Source organism: Chaetura pelagica, unplaced genomic scaffold (assembly GCF_000747805.2).
Source record: "Chaetura pelagica isolate M959 unplaced genomic scaffold, ChaPel_1.0 scaffold46, whole genome shotgun sequence".
In the NCBI taxonomy this organism is placed as follows: domain Eukaryota; kingdom Metazoa; phylum Chordata; class Aves; order Apodiformes; family Apodidae; genus Chaetura; species Chaetura pelagica.
Window position 1 is genome coordinate 463,860 of NW_009954102.1, and position 17,955 is coordinate 481,814.

The window sequence follows — 17,955 nt, forward strand, 5'->3', positions numbered from 1 at the left end:
TCTGTTTGGGAAGATCTCAATGTGCTGAGTAGCTGGGTGAGATGGCAGTTAATTACAAGGAAAACAGTGTTTCTTACCTGCTGGAGAAGAGGCCAAACTTTTACCCCATCAAAAGCCATGTGGGGCATTTGTCAGGGATCTAAGGCTTGTGTTTCATTTGCATCCAGCTGAACAACTTGCACCTCTCCTGCAGCAGAGGGGCTGGGGTGACCTGTTCTTGGCAGTGCTCCTCCCTCCTGACCCAAGGGGCCCAGGTGTGCTGCTGATCCCAGAGCTCTGCTCAGATGTGCACTGGGATCAAAACAGAGCATCAAACACCTCAGCAGCAGGATTTCCTTCTTTGTAACTTCAGATGGAAGTCCCCTACAACTGAGCTCTTTCAGCTGAACCAGGAGACTGAGACACATTAAAAAATCTACACTATACAACGTGCTTCAGTTCTAGTCTCTTTTGGTGAAATTCTATAAATTGTGTGTGAAGAACAGCTACCAAACCACTGGAAAATACAGACACATCCAGAACTTGTCAGGGCCATCTATGCTTTTAAGGAGTAGAACTGACACAGGTGAGGGATGGACATGTTGAGCTGTGTAGCTGTGAAAGGGTTGAAAAGATTTTTACCACTTTGGTTTCTCATGTTACTGTTTGGGCTCATCTTTTTTTACATGAAACGTGTAAAAAAAAGCAGGTCTCTAATTGTATTTTGAAACATTACTGAAAGATGGAAACAGCTTAAAGTGTTCAATTAATGCAGTAGCCAAAACATTTAATTATATTTTACTAGTTTTTAGTGCTATTATGAAGCATAGGAAAGAATACAAGCCTTACTGATTTATTACCATGTGCTCTAAAAATGCCCAAATCTTAAAAAATTTAAGAGAGAGCTTTCTGAAAACATTAATTCCACTGTACAGTGAAATTACTGCCCAAAGGCAAAGTGATGTAACAGAATTATTGCAAGAAATAACACATGTGGCACATTACTCACGTAGGCCTTGATTCAGCAAGTGTATCTTTAATATGTGAATACCCCACTGACTTCAATAGGACTATTCATATGCTTAAAATTAGACCATTGCTTAAATTCATTGCTGATTTGAAGCCACAGAAATCAACTCAGACTGAAGAGCATGACATCATAACTGAAAGATGACATGTTAGAGTACTTCAGAGGGGGATTCACCTGAATGAATGTAAATATTTACTCTGCAGGCATTGACATCTGAGATGATTGTTTAGAGCACCAAAAGTACCTATTTCCTCTCTGTTTATGATAAAAGGAGTTTGAGGGGGTGATTAGCTCAGATACAGACATCTCCCACTACAGATGTCCAAAGTTATACGAGATGAGTTCCATTCTGGTCTCTCCTTTTCTGTGTTACCCTGATTTCTGTATGATCTGATATAGACTAAGCATCTGTCTCTTTTAAGCTAAAAAGACACACTGAAGTGCCTGGCTGTCTGAGGTTAGGTCAAAAATGTATTCCCAGAAATCAAGAGCCTTAATATTATGCTCACAAGAATCTACAGAAAACCACGTGTTTGTTTTCAGAGTGTTAATGATCTTCAATGGGCAGGAAGCACCTGATTTCCCAGGAGCTGAACAACGTCAACCAGGAGGGAAAGAACTGAAGAAACAAGGCTGCTACAGGGAGAACAGACCCGTTTATTGCCTCACCTTGGTTTCTCTGACCTTTATTTGTTACATTCTGTCTCTTGCTTATGAATTCGACTTTTAATTATGCTGATTATATCTAGGTCCAATTTGAGACCTTATTCAGAGTTGGGAGCTGGTTAGCTGGAATTTAAAGCAAGCTTCTGTGGTTTGGCTGTGGAATGTTTCCACAGAAAAATCCAGTGCCTACCATGAAATAATTCAGAAAACCATTATTTCCTAGCGAAATCCAGTGCCTACCATAATGCCTGAAATAATTCAGAAAACCATTATTTCCTAGCAAAAGACCCAATCTGCATGATCCAAGTCTTATCTTACCATCTCTCAAGATCACTTCTTAGTTTCTACATTAGCAAATCCTGCCACTACCTGCCTGCAGATACCAGAAACTGCCCCCAACACTGAATGATTTGGATCCAGCAGACTCAAAGCTGTACATACCAGCAGGCAACATCCTCCAGCTGGTGCATCCAAAATCATCTACAACCCTACAGCTGTGCATCTGAACCAGCTCTCAAAGGCAGTCTGTGAAAGAATATGGGGAAAAAACCTAACACAACACCTTTTCATTGTAATTAGTCTTTCTTCAAACTCTGAATATGAAGACATCTACAAAAGACAGCTTTTGGCACTAAAATCTGTTGTTTCTCTAAAAATCATGGCTTAAAAAGAGAAGCTATTTTCATGGCATATCCACACAGTTTTAAGCTCTCATGTCACCATCTGTAACTCACTGACAGTTTTTATCACTTTCTTTCTGCTACTATTCCTCTCCAACAATAACTGCCCTTCTCTCTCCAATTGGCTAATTAACTACCACAGTTAAGGCTAAAGGAGAGTTAATCTCAGCCTGTATTTAACTTGCTTCTATTTGAGTACTAAAAAAGGCCTTGCTCAAACCTCTCATTTTCCCCCCCTGTAGCAAGTGAAATGAATATTTTATTTTATTTTTTTCAAATCTTTTTTTCTCTCCTACCCTAGTGCCTTTTGTGGATGTAATAATGTCATTTTTACACTTAGCTCCTTCAGTGTAGGAGAGTAAGGCTGAGACCCTCTTTGCCAAGTGAGAACATTCAAAGGAAAGCAATCAAAGGTGCATATTATTTTCAAAGCTGAGTAACTCAACTGCAAATATCTGACCCTTTCATTTCCCATCCACGTGGACTTGCATCTTCTCAAATTTTTATTCATAGCTATGAATGAACCAAACATATCCAAAGAAAATAACATTTCATCTAAGCTGTAGACATTGGCCTGACTTCAAGTCCAAAGCTAGGAACATTTCTAAGCTTTTCAGAATTTATACCAAGCCAGAGAACAATACCAAAAGTTGGAGAAAGGGGATGATTTCATAAGAAATTACAATTAATAAAAAAATGTAATAATGATGGGATATTTTTCTTCTCCTGAATACCTGTTTCTGATTCAGATGGTGACTATAAAGTTCAAATGTAAGTAAAACACCAGTAAGTTGGAATATTATTAATAAAATACAGGGTAACTTTATTTCATCGTTTTATGGTGTTTCAAAAAATTTCTAAGACTTAAGATTGGCTTGTATAATATTGATTCAAATTTAAAGCATCTCTAATTTGAGAGCTTTTAATGCATTATTGAAGCCCTTATAATTTGTTCCTCCAGGGACCTCTGTAAAGTCTTTTTCCAGATCCAGATGTGGATGAAACATAAATTCTCAGGATGCAATCTTTTGGATCTTGGTTTTACTTTGGGACTAATTTCAATAAACATCTTTCCCTCACACACCTATATTAATCTGTGTTGCATTTCCAACTTCACAGTGTAAACAAAGAAACAGAAAATTTCCCAGATTAAAAAAAGTGGCAGGGATGGTGAAAGAGCAGGTTGTTTTGTAGAAAGAGGTAAGGTAATACAGTATTCTAGTTTAGAGGTGCCTTGAATACACTTAAGAGCTTCAGTTATACTATTTCTAATAACAATGGTGATTTGATTAATTGGGTTACCTCCCTCTCTTGTTATGAAACAGCAGAAAGAAAGTTGCTGTTCTGGCTCTCTTGAAGCAGGGAACTTCATCTCAGTGTTTCAGGTGAGTGTCCCAGCATCAGCCTTCTGAGCAGCAGCAGTGTGATTGCTTTGTTGGGAGTTGATTGAGCTTGCAAAACCAGCATTTTATGAGATAGAAACCCCCTCTCATCAGGGCATTTCCATGTATTCTCTGGAATAAAGCAGATCTGTCTTCATGTTTTGTGTCACACACGTTCCACTCTGGAAGCCTTGCTTTCCTGTGCCTCAGAACTATGGGACATTGACCAGGTTCCTGAGCTCTGCAACTTTTGTCTAATTGTAATGAAGCCTGAAATCTCTTTTTGACACTATGAAGCTTTCCTAAAGTAATTCCTTCCAAATTGTCCCTTTTCTGTAAACAGTTAGGTCTTGATCCTGAATATTATCAAATGAAAATCCATGTAGTCCAAAATTCCTGATCACTTCTACTGCAGTTAATTTTCCCCCCTCCAATTCTCTTAAAAAGCACTTCCTGGAGAATGATGAAATATAGCTAGCCAGTTTTTAATCTAATCTGGCTTGCCTTTCAGTGTCTAAGTAGTACAAAGTTTCCCATTGTGTGTTTTTGACAGACTTATGAACTGCAGTTTCCCTGACTCAGTGGAAGGATGTCTTCCTTAATTTAGATTTCCCTGGCATGTCCAGCAAACAATGATTCATGAAAACCCTGCTTGAAATTTGTCTTTACAGAGAGCTTTTTCTTCTCTCTGTACACAGGGAGAGAAGTGACCACAAGCTTGTCTGCTGCAGAAGTGGTTTCCTCATCACATAACTCTTCCAGCAGAGGACAATGCCTTTTTCATCCTAGTAAGGAGGTAGGTTAACCAGAGAGGAAAGTGTGTCCAAAACTGATTGAAAAAGAAAATAAAAGCAAAAAAACCCCTTCTGATACTATTAGGGAACAACCTTGCAAATAATGCATTTAGTAATTTGGTGAGAACTGTTGTAGATTTGGCACCTTCCTCAGATGGGCCAGCTTCTTGGTTGCCAGAAGCTGGGTATCAGGATGGTTGTCAGAAGAGCTGCAAAAGAAATTGAATGCTGGATAAGCTTGCCCATCTATTTAAAAGTAGTTCCTATTTTCAGGAAAAAAATAAAAAAAAATTATAGAGAAGGGTCTAATATAACACATGGAATGTCACAGCATTTATATCTGAACATCATTACAAAACTTGAAGTATCTAGACTTCATCTGTCATTATTTTATGTTCAAGTCCTCCTAAGAATGGTACAGAATAAAATGCTAATTTAAAATATTGCATCAAAAGGCATGACAAAAATAGAATTTACAAGTGCAATGTAGACTTGAAGTGGTGTCATCTTATATACCTTATGATGTTTAGACTAGAGGACCACTAAGGGGCTCTTTCAACCTAAACCCTTCTATGTAGACTCCCCAGATGTGAAGAGTTACCTTCTGTTTACCTTTCTGTTCATAACATTTATTTACAGATTATTTTAAAAAGTCAGATATGTGGCACTTGGATAGGGAGCTCTGGTGATAGTGGTACCCCAAAAACCTACCTCAAACCTAATTTCAACTGATTCAATTAAAATGGATTCATTTTGAGGATCTGAAAGTTTTTTAGGCTGTGAAACCTACTGCAGCTTTCAGTCCATATTCAGAAGAATGAGAAACACATGCACCAATACAGTGGAGTTTTTATAACCAGACTTTGCCTTCAAATTCATTCCCATGTATCAGCTCAATCCAAAGGGAGCTGCGAGTAACAAGGTGATTCCCTCATTTGAATTGTTTCCTGGTGATGAGCTTCCAAGGACAGGTCATAAACATGAAATAGCACCCACAATGCAGGGGAATTTCTTCTGCAATATCATTTATTTAATTTGCTGACCTGAACTCTGCATTTTCATTCCATAATTCAGGAATTATTATAAAACTTCAGTATCTCTTGGAGCCAGATTTCCTGATTTCAAGGTGCACAGAGAACTTAGAGGTAGTAAATTCCACAAACATTTCCACCTTCTCTCTTGTCCATGCATTTGTCCATCCAACATTTTTACAAAGACAGGCAGAGGGAGTTGGAGCTGTTCAGCCTGGAGAAGATAAAAATCTGGGGGGACCTTAGAGCACCTTCCAGTACCTGAAAGGGGCCTATAGGAAGGCTGGGGAAGAGCTGCTCACATGGGCAAGTAACAACAGGACAAGGGGTGATGGTTTTAAGGTAGAAAAGGGCAGATTTAGGTTGAACATTAGGAAAAAGTTCTTTAATATGAAGGTGGTGGATCATTGGAACAGGTTGCCCAGAGAGGTGGTGGAAGTCCCATCCCTGGAGACATTCAGAGTCATTGATGGGGCTCTGAGCAACCTGGTCTAGTGTGAGATGTCCCTGCTTATTGGAGGGGGGTGGGACTAGATGGGCTTTAGAGGTCCCTTCCAACCCAAGACATTTAGTGATTTTATGATTTTCTTTTCTTCATGTCCCATTTATGGTGTTCACATCCTCTACTCCAGCATTTGGAAACGACTGCAAAGATCTCTTTGCCTGTTGGGCTGCTCAGCATCCGAATGCACTTCTTTTGGTGTGTTTGAAAGAATGATTTAAAAGCAAAATCTGTTGGGGTGCATTAATGATGAATTGCTCAAGGCCTCAGATTAGCCATAGAGATTGACACTGAGGTTTTGGTGAAAAAGATCTATGTCCTATAGGTTTGTAAGTCCAAAGCTACTGTGTGCTGCCACAACAGCAATGTCAAGTTTGCTTCAGGAAGTTTTCACCAGGCCAAATCATGGGGGTTTCAGCTACTGGTTGAAAAATATGTTTGACCTGGAAAAAAAACCCACAACACAACAAAAAAGCAAACACAAAAGTGTTGTTCAGTGTGAGTTGGTTTTAGTTTAGTTCACTTTTCCCAAGGAGTAATAAATACTTAATTTAAAAATCTCTCTTACCTCTCTTTTTTTCCCCATGATTTTTCCCTGAACTTTATTATGATTCTTTAGTAGAGTTGATACTCCTTAAACTCTATTTTGGGGTGAATGTGGAGGTTTTTAATTTTCTATGATGAAGTTCTGGATTTGAGTGACTCCTGCAACTCAACTGATCCTGTGAATAGTTTCCCTGAGCAAGTGAAACAGTCTGTAGTCTTTCACTGGGGCCAGCTTTCACTGAAGAAGCAGCAGGACCCTTCAATCATATATATATATAAAGTGCCTAATTTTCCTCTTGCTCACAGTAGCTTTTAGTTGAATTTTGGGAATTTCTACATTCTATTTTGAAAAGTGATTTTGCTGAATATACCAGTTACTGTGCACGAACACTAATGTTCCTACACATTTTGGTATTGCTGCTGTGCAGGTCCAGATTCAGCCATAGCAAGCATGTTGTAATATGTTCACTATTTACATTTTTTAAACTGCAGCTTAATGACTGGTCTAAGCAGCTTAAGAAAGACACCTAATCTTTACACCAAGTCTCTCCTGAGCTGCAACAACAACTCATCTCTGGAAGGAAAATCTCATTCTCACCAAGGATGTGGGTAAGTCCAAGTCATCTGGTCTAGTTGGTACTAAAGAAGAGATATTGGAAAGATTATCAGCCTTTAATTAGGGCTTGATAATTACCTAATTAAAAGCCAAATCCTCTCAGGCCCAACCGGAGAGTTTCCATTCAAACAAGTAACAGCTCTGAGTAACGTGCACTAATTGGAGAGTCCAGCTGATGAAGGCTGTAATCTGGAGAGTGGCCTGGTTTCTTCTGGCCACTCCTAACGAGGTTCTGTGAGGTGTGAGGTTACTTTGCCCACTGTCATGAAAGCTATTTAGAGTGACAGAATAGTCCTTGTCTTACCATACTCCTCTTGGAGGTCTTAAATCTCTACCTGCTAAACGGGATGGGTTCTGTTTGAGATGGAGTCAAAAAGAGGTAAGTCATTGTGAGTTTACAGGGTTTGAATTCCAGCAGTGTTGAGTGGATTACACCAATCAATTCTAGGTTTAGGGCTGTGGAGAAAGCCATCTGGTGTTTGTATTTTGAATCTGAATGCATAAAATGTAGGGCGAATCAATCATCTGCCTAAAACATTGACTTTCTAGCTGAGAGTGAAGAGCTTCCTCAGCAAAAACAGGAGGCTTTTTGGTGGGAGGAAAATCCAGCTATTGATTTATGTGGCAAAATGTCAACTGATTAATCCTATCAGAGAACTTTAATTAGATACATGCTCACTTGATATCCTTCTCCCAGGGCCAATACTGTGTAGAGTATTGGCTGGCATTTGGACTTGCTGGTGTCAGCATTGCACAGCCAGGTTGCAACATGCAATGTCACCACTTACAGAATCCTGCAATTATGCCAAAAAGCTATTTAAACCTAAATAAATTAATTTCTACTGAAGTAGAAAATGAATTAAAAGAAAAAAATAAAATAAAATACATGGCTGAACTTTGTGGTTTTAGAAGTGTTTTATTACACAAACCCACAAATAGAGGCCAGATGGTGCAACACACAGATATTTCAAGGCCTGTGTTAGAAAATCCAATCATGGTTCTCAGTGGAAGTTCTCTGAATGCAATGCCAGAGCAATAGCTGAGGTAGCTGAAATCTACCCACACAGCCTGAGCCAGCTCAGCACAGCTCCACACCTTGCTCCTTGCAAAATGCAGCCCTCTCAGAGCCAAAAGCCACACGGTTGTCAAATGCATAGAGCAGGTCAGACAAGAAGATGTGAAATATACAGATAGGAAAGAAAAACATTTTCTCTCAACAGGAAGGGGTGCCCTTTCCAGCTCTGCTTTCCAGAGGAGTTAGGCCAATAGCATACAATTGTTTGAGGCCTTTTTTGTGCTGCTGGTTGGACTCAGTGATCTCAGAGGCCCTTTCCAACCATGATGATCTGTGATTCTATGTAGGAATTTCACTGGATTTTCAAATGCCTCAAAAGCCAAATTATTGATAAATTAAGCCTGATCACCTTACTAACTTGTATTGCTGTTTAATATCCTTCCTACTTGTTGTCCTCTTCCTTGACTTTCATAGATAACTTGAAATACTGTCTTTCTCTACTCATTCAAACGGTGATGAGCAATGACTCTGCACATCTCAGCATCACATCAAGTGTAGCTTAGAGGGTATTATTTCCTGAAATGTTGATCATAGAAGTGTTTCTTTCAACTCAAGTTTTGATCAAGAATCAGCAAACATGTACATCTGCTGCTATGAAGGCTTGTGTCCTGACAGACTCACCTAAGGATGTCCTAGGTGGAGTAAAGTTTCCATAGCACCAAGAACACCACTAATGTGGTTTTGCCCTAGTTTGGATCAGAGATAGAAAAGCAGTTCATTCTCATCAGACACCAAGGCTTTTTTCTTCCTCTCTTGAGCTTGCCAGGAAAAGCAGTCTAAAATATTGAAAGATCAGGTTGTCAATAAATGAATGGAGAGGTGAAGCCTGAGGCATAAATGTGGAAAAGTTGCTTCAAAAGGGGAAAAAAAATAATTAATGGTCGTATTTAAATAACACAAGAAGCAGGAGAAGATGTTGCATGTCCATAGCAGACCCAGAACAGAAGAACAGATTCTTCCTCCCTCTCCTCCCTCTCCTCCCTCTCCTCCCTTTCTTTCCTTTATATATAAAAACAACTTCAACACCATTATCATGTAAACTGCCTAGACTACAAATGAACTCTAAGGATTCTTTCTACACAGCTCAGATTTTTCTCCTAAATTCTCAGGAGTGATAACCAGCTGACAGAGACCAGAACTCAGTTTGGGATTATTTCTTTTCCCACAAAAATAATGATTCTTCAGTTCTTAATATGCTATTAAATTTTGTTTAAATGTTCTGTTTTTTTCCCCGCCCATTGTGTCTTGATTGTTGGGTTTTGGTTTCTTTCCTTGTAGTTTAATAATGATTAATTTTTAAAATGATCTTTCATTTCTATTTGCTTTTCTAGCTCACCTAGTTCTGATAACTGCCAATGCTGTGATGCAGGCAGTGGATCAGTACTGAGTAACTGCAAGATCTCTAACTAAATTGCAGTTACAGAAACAGTCCAAAGAAATGTTCCATTTTGCAAACATTCAAATAAATTCCTCAGATAAATCTGTATGAAAATACAGCTTCATTTCAGATACTGATTGATCTTACTGGCCCTAGGAGCTAACATTGATGCAAACCTGATGTGTCCAGAAATAGATCTTTTGAAGTGATCTGCTAAGAAGACTTTATTAGAAAACATGACCTCACAAACATTCTGACAATGGGAGAAAGGGCAGCCCCTCTGTGCATGAAAGCATTGGTTGTTGTGTCCCTAGCAGTGACTGATCATGAAATTGGGTTTGCAGCAGATGGGAGGGATGTCAGGCAGTGTGTGGCAGGAGGCAGACCTGCTGGCTACTCACAGAAGTGTAAGACAAACTGTTGGCTCTTGTGTGTAGTGAGAGGATGAGAGGTAATGGTTTTAAGCTGGAAGAGGGGAGATTTCAGTTAGATATCAGGAAGAAATGGATATTAGGAAGAAATTCTGGCCCAGGGAAGCTGTGGCTGCCCCATCCCTGGAGGTGTTGAAGGGCAGGTTGGATGGGGCTTGGAGCAACCTGGGCTGGTGGGAGGTGTCCCTGCCCATGCAGGGGGGTTGGAACTAGATGATCTCAAAGGTCCCTTCCAACTCAAACCTTCCTGTGATTTATGACTGAGGTGGATAAGTGAGCTGTGTAATACAAACTCTATTTCAGGTAAAGCCATGAATATTTTAACAGGAGAATTAACAGTACTGCTCAGTTATTCAGGCTTCATGGTAAATGTAACTATGACCCACAGCTCTAATGACCTCCAATACACCTCAAAGGGACCAAAGGAATCTGCTCATGAAAAGTGACAAAAAACCCACAGAAAACTCTGTTCAGCTAGTAACTAATGAAAGAACATGAGATCTGCTCTGCAAGAACTGGCTGAAAAGTGCATCTATCAATGCAATTTTATAATCTTTTTGCCAGAATGTGATCTGAGGATGGAATTAATGGCTGGTGTTTAGCAATTGCTATCAGTACTGCGTTTAACTGTAAAAAGTAATGTTTGATATATGGAAATAATGAGCACATTTATTGAATTGCTGATTAAATTAGATTCATTTGAACCATGGCAGAGAGTTCTAGAGTTCACAAATAACCACATGAAAATATCAAAGAGGCAAGGAGCTACTTCTATACCTTCATGGAGATAAAACTGGAGCAACTCAAAAGGTTAATATAGTTGGCAATGGTGAGATGCGCTTGATGAATTCCCTGATCTTGTGGCAACTGCCCTACCTTCCCAGCAAGTCTTTGGTGGGATGATATATGGAAGAAGTCTGAGAATGAAAGTTAAAGCACTAGAAAGCCACAGCCATCTCCAACTCAAGCCTGGGACACATCAGTGTGCAGCCTACTCTAGTGGAGGGACTAACAGTGTGTCAGCTTCTTGCCATTGCTGCTGGATGAAGGATGTTTCTTCACGATCAGTATTTGATGCACCACTCAAATAATGGTTCTGCTTAGGCTGTTTGACATTGAGAAATCACAGAGCTGGTCATCACACACGTTCTGGAGGTGGTTGCCAGGCCTAGTGAAAGCAAAAACACAGAGTCACCCTGGGGATCACCGGTCAAGGTGCTGCAGTTCGGTCAGTTGAGCTTGCCAGGTTCAAAGCTCCAAGGAAAGGGCTCATCACATCCATGCCAGACATCCTGTGCACAGTCTAAGACAGTCTCCAAATCAGGCCCCTCATCAGATTACAGGTTTCCAGCTATTTTCAGTTCCCATTTTTTAATCAGATGTGCTTCTGATACACTTCAACTCTAAAGAAAGCTTTTGAACAGTAGATTCAGAAGTTCTACTAGATCCACATCTTCCTGTCCTTCACAGTGTAAAGTCTTCTGTGCCATTTTTCTATTGATTTTTCTGTTTTATCATAAGATTGGAATAAAAATATCTACATAGAGAATGGTGGCACAATTGCTCTCAGCTCTCACCTGTGCCCTGGCACAGGTGTAACTGATAGTCCTTAATTTTTGCTGGTTTCTAGAAGTGCATGTGGATTGTTCAGTGAAGTGCCTCATATGTATCCTTTTACATTTCTCCAGTAACACGATTTCCACAATCATGCAGCTCTTCATGATTCTAACAAAATACAGAAACAGCTGGGAAAACCAGTTTTCCCAAATGAAGAGGACAGTGATTGTGAGAAGTGGGATACATCTTAAATTGGAAAATTCAAAAGACAACAAAGACCAAGACAGCTGCATTTTGGTATCCTGGTTGTTCAAAGAGAGGACAAGAATATAGAATGAATGACAGCAGAAACATTTTGATTCCTAACCTCCAATTTCCTAAGGAGATTTGCTGTCAAAACTACCTAAACTTTACTATCACTCACAGAGTAAAAACATACATATTTTAAAGGTAACACACGATTCAATCACTTTATCAGACATATTCATCAGCTATGTGGATGTGAAATGTCTTTTTCCATATGAGTTTTCTCTTGGCAAAGAGCAACCTAGGAACTTGCCAATGTAAATTTAACTGCATGGTTCTAAGAAAATCAGTAATAACTAGGAGAATTTTAAACTATTTAGGTTAACAAAGGTCTCCTATACCTAGATCTAATACAACTTGAAATAACACTTGACTTTATATTTATGAGACAGACTGTAGACAAAGGGACCATTGCTTACCAATACCATAAAGAAAACTATATAAGCATTTGGTTATAAACTTCAGTGAGATGTTGTTTAAAATATGAGTTGAGTGGAGGCAGAAGCATACATGAATCATCTGGTGTGGCTGATTTCCTTCACTCCATTTTATTTCAGCAGCTTTACTGTGCCACTGAGATGGGAAAATACCAGGAATGTATATAAATTCCAGACTTAGACTCATATCTCTAAATCTCTCAAGTTATTGACCCATTCTCCAAGACATTATCTTCCAGACTTCTCTTCATACAGCCTTTTTTAATACATAACTGGTTTAACAATACAGGATTTAAAGGCAGCATTGTTAAACCAGCTGATCCAAATTCTACTGATCAGCTTAACTGCTTTTCCAGTTTTTCAGATGTGCATTTTTCCAATTAGTCTTTCTGAATGTTTTTAATGTTCGTATTTAAACAACACAAGAAGATGTTGCCTGCCCATAGCAGGCCCAGAACAGAAGAGCAGACTCTGAAGCAGAGGGTTTTTTGGTGCTTCACCCAAAGAATGTTAATGCATACACATTTGGGCTGTTTATAAAGGCCAAATGGTTAGTATCAAAGAATCTTAACAAAACTGGGGTAAGGAATCTGTCTAGACTGTGTGTGATCCCCATCTCAAGTGTGTGCCTTGGCCTTGCTGAAACTTGATGGTTCTTCCCTCCCACCCTGTGTTCCCAAGCAAAGGAAATAGACAGGTACCATTTCTGGATGGCATGAGCATCATGTGGATGAAGATAGGACCAGGATATCAGGGTAAGGGTGCAACTTACATTCTGACAAAGTGTTGAAAAGACATGTGAGCTGCACTTCTTGCTAAGGGGCATCGCAAGTGGTTTGGTTTAGTTTGGGTATTTTTTAGTATAAAGATTTCTAATAGTTACATTCCCTCAGGCATGTCTATTGATCTGCTCCTTTTGTGCCAAGTTCCACCTTCTTATCTGTGTACTGGTGGACACAGAACTGCTATTTATGCCCTTAGCTGGTAACAGGAATGTAATCAAAGCAGATGAGAGTGAGCCCTTGACACCACAGAGCATGTTCATCATTCTGGGGGAAGAAGTGTAAAAAAAGACTATTAACCAGTTTTTCTTCCTGAGGATGCTCTGGGATATAAGTTTGTGGCACACTTACCAATTTTGACCCTTAAAGCAGTATGGACTCTTGGAGGGTGTCAAAACCCAGGGAGTGCTTTGCCTTCCAGGGTAGGAAGGTGAGTGCTGCCTCCCTCTTGAAAATGAGAGGCCTAATAAGATTCCAGGTCTAAATATCATTGCCTTCTTTTACACACTTTAGTCCACATTTTTGCAAGAGATACAAACAAAGTCTGTGCCTTTATGCTCCCAGGTAGCACCATCAGGAAAAGAGCTCTCAGATGTACCCAGGCAGGATAATTTTGATCACTCTGTCAAGAAAAGTGTTTTTGCCAGGTCAGCTCTGGAGTTCCTTGTGAAGAACAAGAGGCTTCAGAAAAAGACATGTAAGAAAGAAATGGGGACGTGGCCCTTTTGAAGTACAAAAGCAATGTGTTTTGAAAGTTATGTTGGAGGTTGTTGTTATGGCTGCTTGTGAACCTCCACAAATGAAGCTAGAATGCAGAGGAGCCAGCAGCAAAAATTGCTTTCAGAACCCATTGTATTGAAATGTTTCATTGCAGAAGAAAATGAAATGAATCTGCTGTGTCAGCAACACACACACATATATATATTTCTAATTGCAGAATCTGACAACAAGGTTTTAATCTAAAACACTGCAATAATTAGTCCAATTTGAAGGCAATGTGTTGCTCTATAAATGCAGCACTTACAGAGCTACGCAAATCTGTTTTTACAAAATCAGACCCTGGGACCAATCTGCTGGTGAATGTTTGGTGTCATGTCCAACAGTTTGTAAACTTCCTCCTAGACTTGACTGCAGCACTGTTCAACACTACTTTGAATCAACAATACTGGCAGTGAGCAAAGCCAGCACATGAACCATTCAAGCACCTCTTTTGTTCAAATTCTGTAGTTTGTAATGATATTTCACTTTTTATGAGTTCTATCACAACTGCTGTAATTTTCAACTATGGCATGTTCTTCTATTTTTAAGTACCCTTTTTTTAAAAAATGTATTTCTTCTGTTATGATGAATTTCCCCAATATATTTAGTTCTGCTGCATTGTTTGTTTCCTTCTCCCAGTTTTCCCACTGTGAAATATTTTTATGTTCCTCTGCATTTCACGCCTTTGGATGGTTAGTTTCCAACAATTGCAAAACTCCATGTGGTGCTTTCTGAGATTATAATCTCTATTCATGAAGCAGAAACCAGCAGTACTTCAGAGGGGCTGCTTTCAGTGTGGTGCAGTGTTACATAAAGACATTTCCAGTGGTGCAGCTTGAAGGATTTAAGTTTTCTTTAAGAGGGGGAAGTGCGAAATTCAGCAAAAACTCGTTTTGCATGAAGGAGGAAAAAGGAGAGGCAAAGCAAACCCACTGGTGTGGCACTGAGAGGAAAGCACACACAGAACCAGCACATTAAATTGTTCCCAACCAGGGCAGCTGCTGTGGTAAAACATCTGTAAGTGTGTCAGTGCCAGAGACAAGAGTTCCCTCACAGTTGACCCAAAGTGGGAAATCAATTCCCACGGGAACAGAGTTGCAAGAAACCTCACCTCCTCCTGCTGCAAAAGCAATCTGCACATCTTTGACCTTACCTTGACTCCTGTAAGTGTCCAGGGAGTATTTTAAATATTCCATTGGTCATTGCACATGATTATTGCCTGGGAAAGAGAGAAATAAACAAATACATAATAGACATATGTCATGTCCTCGTGCGCCCTGGCAGGGACTTAGGTGTGTGATTACTGAATGTACAGTAGAAAAGGTGTTGTGACTGCTTCTTTTTTACAAGCTTAGTCACAAATAACATGTTTCCCATACAATTTGGAATGGTCTGGCCAAATTCTTTATTAGCTTACAGCAGTCTGACATGAAAGTAGTTCCTTTGATGTCAGGAGAACTGCTGTGATTTTAGCCAGGCTTGACCAAAATGAGAGGCAGCCCTTGGTTTCTAGAAATACAGAAATAGAATAATGATGCTATTTATTCATTTATTTTTAGCAAATGCCATTATCCTGAGGGTTGTGTGAAACTGAATTAATTCCATAAAGAAAGAGCTGCCATTAAGGAGTCATGAAATACCTTTGTGAGGCTGGGAGCTGAAAAGCAGCTCTTGCATGTGAGACTCTAGGCATGAATTAGGTTGTGCAGTTTGGGGTTTAACAGAGGTCTTGGTTGCTTGATATAGTTGTGTGAATGCTATGTGTATGCATGTGCCCTCATGAGGGGGAAGAGAGGAAGAACCCATCTAGCAAAACATTATAGCAGGGCATTGAGAAAGTAAGATTGAAGTAAAAATGTTGCCAGGCCTTAGAAAGAAAAATAAGAAAGAAAAAATAAGAATAGTGCTTTGAGGAGTGTTTTGGAAATGTGAACAAAGAAAACTCCTGACTCCATCCTCCATTTCTCCTTCAAATCCTCCCTGCAAGAACCCAAATATTAACTGCCTTAAACAAAAATCACATGCAATGGTATAAAAGTGGTCTATGTGATGGCTACTCCATTTCCCTTATCAAAAATCAGACAGGAGAATGAGAATCTGTTCAAAACTCTTTGCTCAACACTAGGTTATTCACATTCTTGTTCTGCTTGGAAACATTTGCAAAAGAATATTTAAGACAGGAACAACTCTATTCCATTAATAAAACTGCTGGCAAGATATGAAAAGGCCTAAAGATGACGTGACTGCTCTGGCTAGGGGAGGTAAACAAGAGCTGGGTTAAGTAATTGCTTTGTATACAGAGAAACACTCCTGAAAGAACATGCATTAACCCATTCAAAAATTAAATATGCTGCACCTCAGTGACTGCTCATAAGGTCTATAGCACTGCAAATGTAGAGAAGCTGTGTGGGTCCAATAGTTCCTAAGGGCTGCATGTGAAATGTGCATTATCCTAAAGCTCCCAGGTCATTCAAACACGGTTCCTGTGTTTGAATCATTTGCATGATGACTGTAATTTCATCATAACCTGAAGAAATTGAGGCTATAGAATCTGAAGTTCATCTTTTGGTGAACAAGCCCAATAGGTGCCTTGTTCCCCATAGGACTGATACTTTAGGAGCTCTCAGGGTAGAGCACGAGCTCCCTGTGCTGCTGGTGGTGTCAAAGCTCCTGCCTGGTTCCCATTAGAGATTCCATTTCATCCAAGCACTATTTTCTGCTTGACCATCAAAGCTCACTGCAGAGCTGCAGTCAGCCAGGAGCAAGGGATTCATTCTGTACCTCTGTGTTTCTTAAACTGCCTTTTATTTTTGGAAAGAAACAGAATAGTTTTTCTGAACTGGATGTTTTCCCTCAACAGTAATAATGAAGCCTATCCCCAAGCTAAGGGTGTGTATCCTCAGCCCACTTGGAAACAGATCCCACAAACTATTATTTAAGACACAGATTTTCCAAGTTTAAGCACTGTCAGTGAAGTGGCTAAGTTTACTGATGCAGACACATTTGCATTTTCAGGGTCAAGTTTTTTGCTCGAACCATTTATATAGTCTTAAATTTTAATACCAAAATAAAGCCAGTTATCCTGAGTTATCTGAGAAAAACTATTCCTGAAAATGAAACAAAATGACATTTCCATTTTTATTTTTTTAAAAAAAAACATTTCCATTGTTATCTCAATATTATGTACAGTTTGTGGGAGTATTTTTTCCCATTATTTTTTCAACCTGAGAGAAAATTTTCCTCAGTTTCTCTTTCATTTGAGGAGAAGAGGATGAACTGATGTGAGGTCTGGGACCTGAAATTATCTTAGAGGACTTTTTTTTTTTTTTAATTTTATTTTCTGTTATATTAAAAAAATGGAATTAATGAAAACAGCTGCTCATTGAGATCCTGCCTTTGACAGAAGAGTACACACAGTCAGTGAATAATGATGCTTCATACCCACACCAGGTTCAAGCAGTGTTCAGCCCACTGAAGAGCACCAACAGCAGAACGACACTGCAAATGTACCTTTAATTCTCTTGTCACTTTTCACTTCAGTGCTGATGCCTCTTTTTCCCCTGTCCTGCCTAGAAAAGGCACAATTGAATCCTGGAAAGAAAATGCTCTTTACGTGTTACTTCATGAAGATGTTTTGATGGTTTGGGTGCAGTCATGGGTTTGTATCAGATTATGACTCTTTTAAATTCTTATTTCTTTGTGTTTTTTTTTTTAAATCTTTCATCATAATAACCAGTGTTTTTAACCTCAGTTCATTGGCTGCTTTGTTTGCCAGCCTGGAAAGGGTATGTTGGGGAGAAGGAGGAATGTATAGAGGCATTCAGTTAGGAAGTTGGGCTCCATATGCTTCCTCTACAGTCAGGGGAGAGCAATAAACACTTCAGGAAGGCAATTCAAAACATCAAAGGTAAAGCAGACCCTTCAGCCAGCTGAATCACTCTCTAGACCTACAGGCTTTATGGATCAAACCTTCCCCAACTGCAGGAGGAGTTTAAACACTTAGC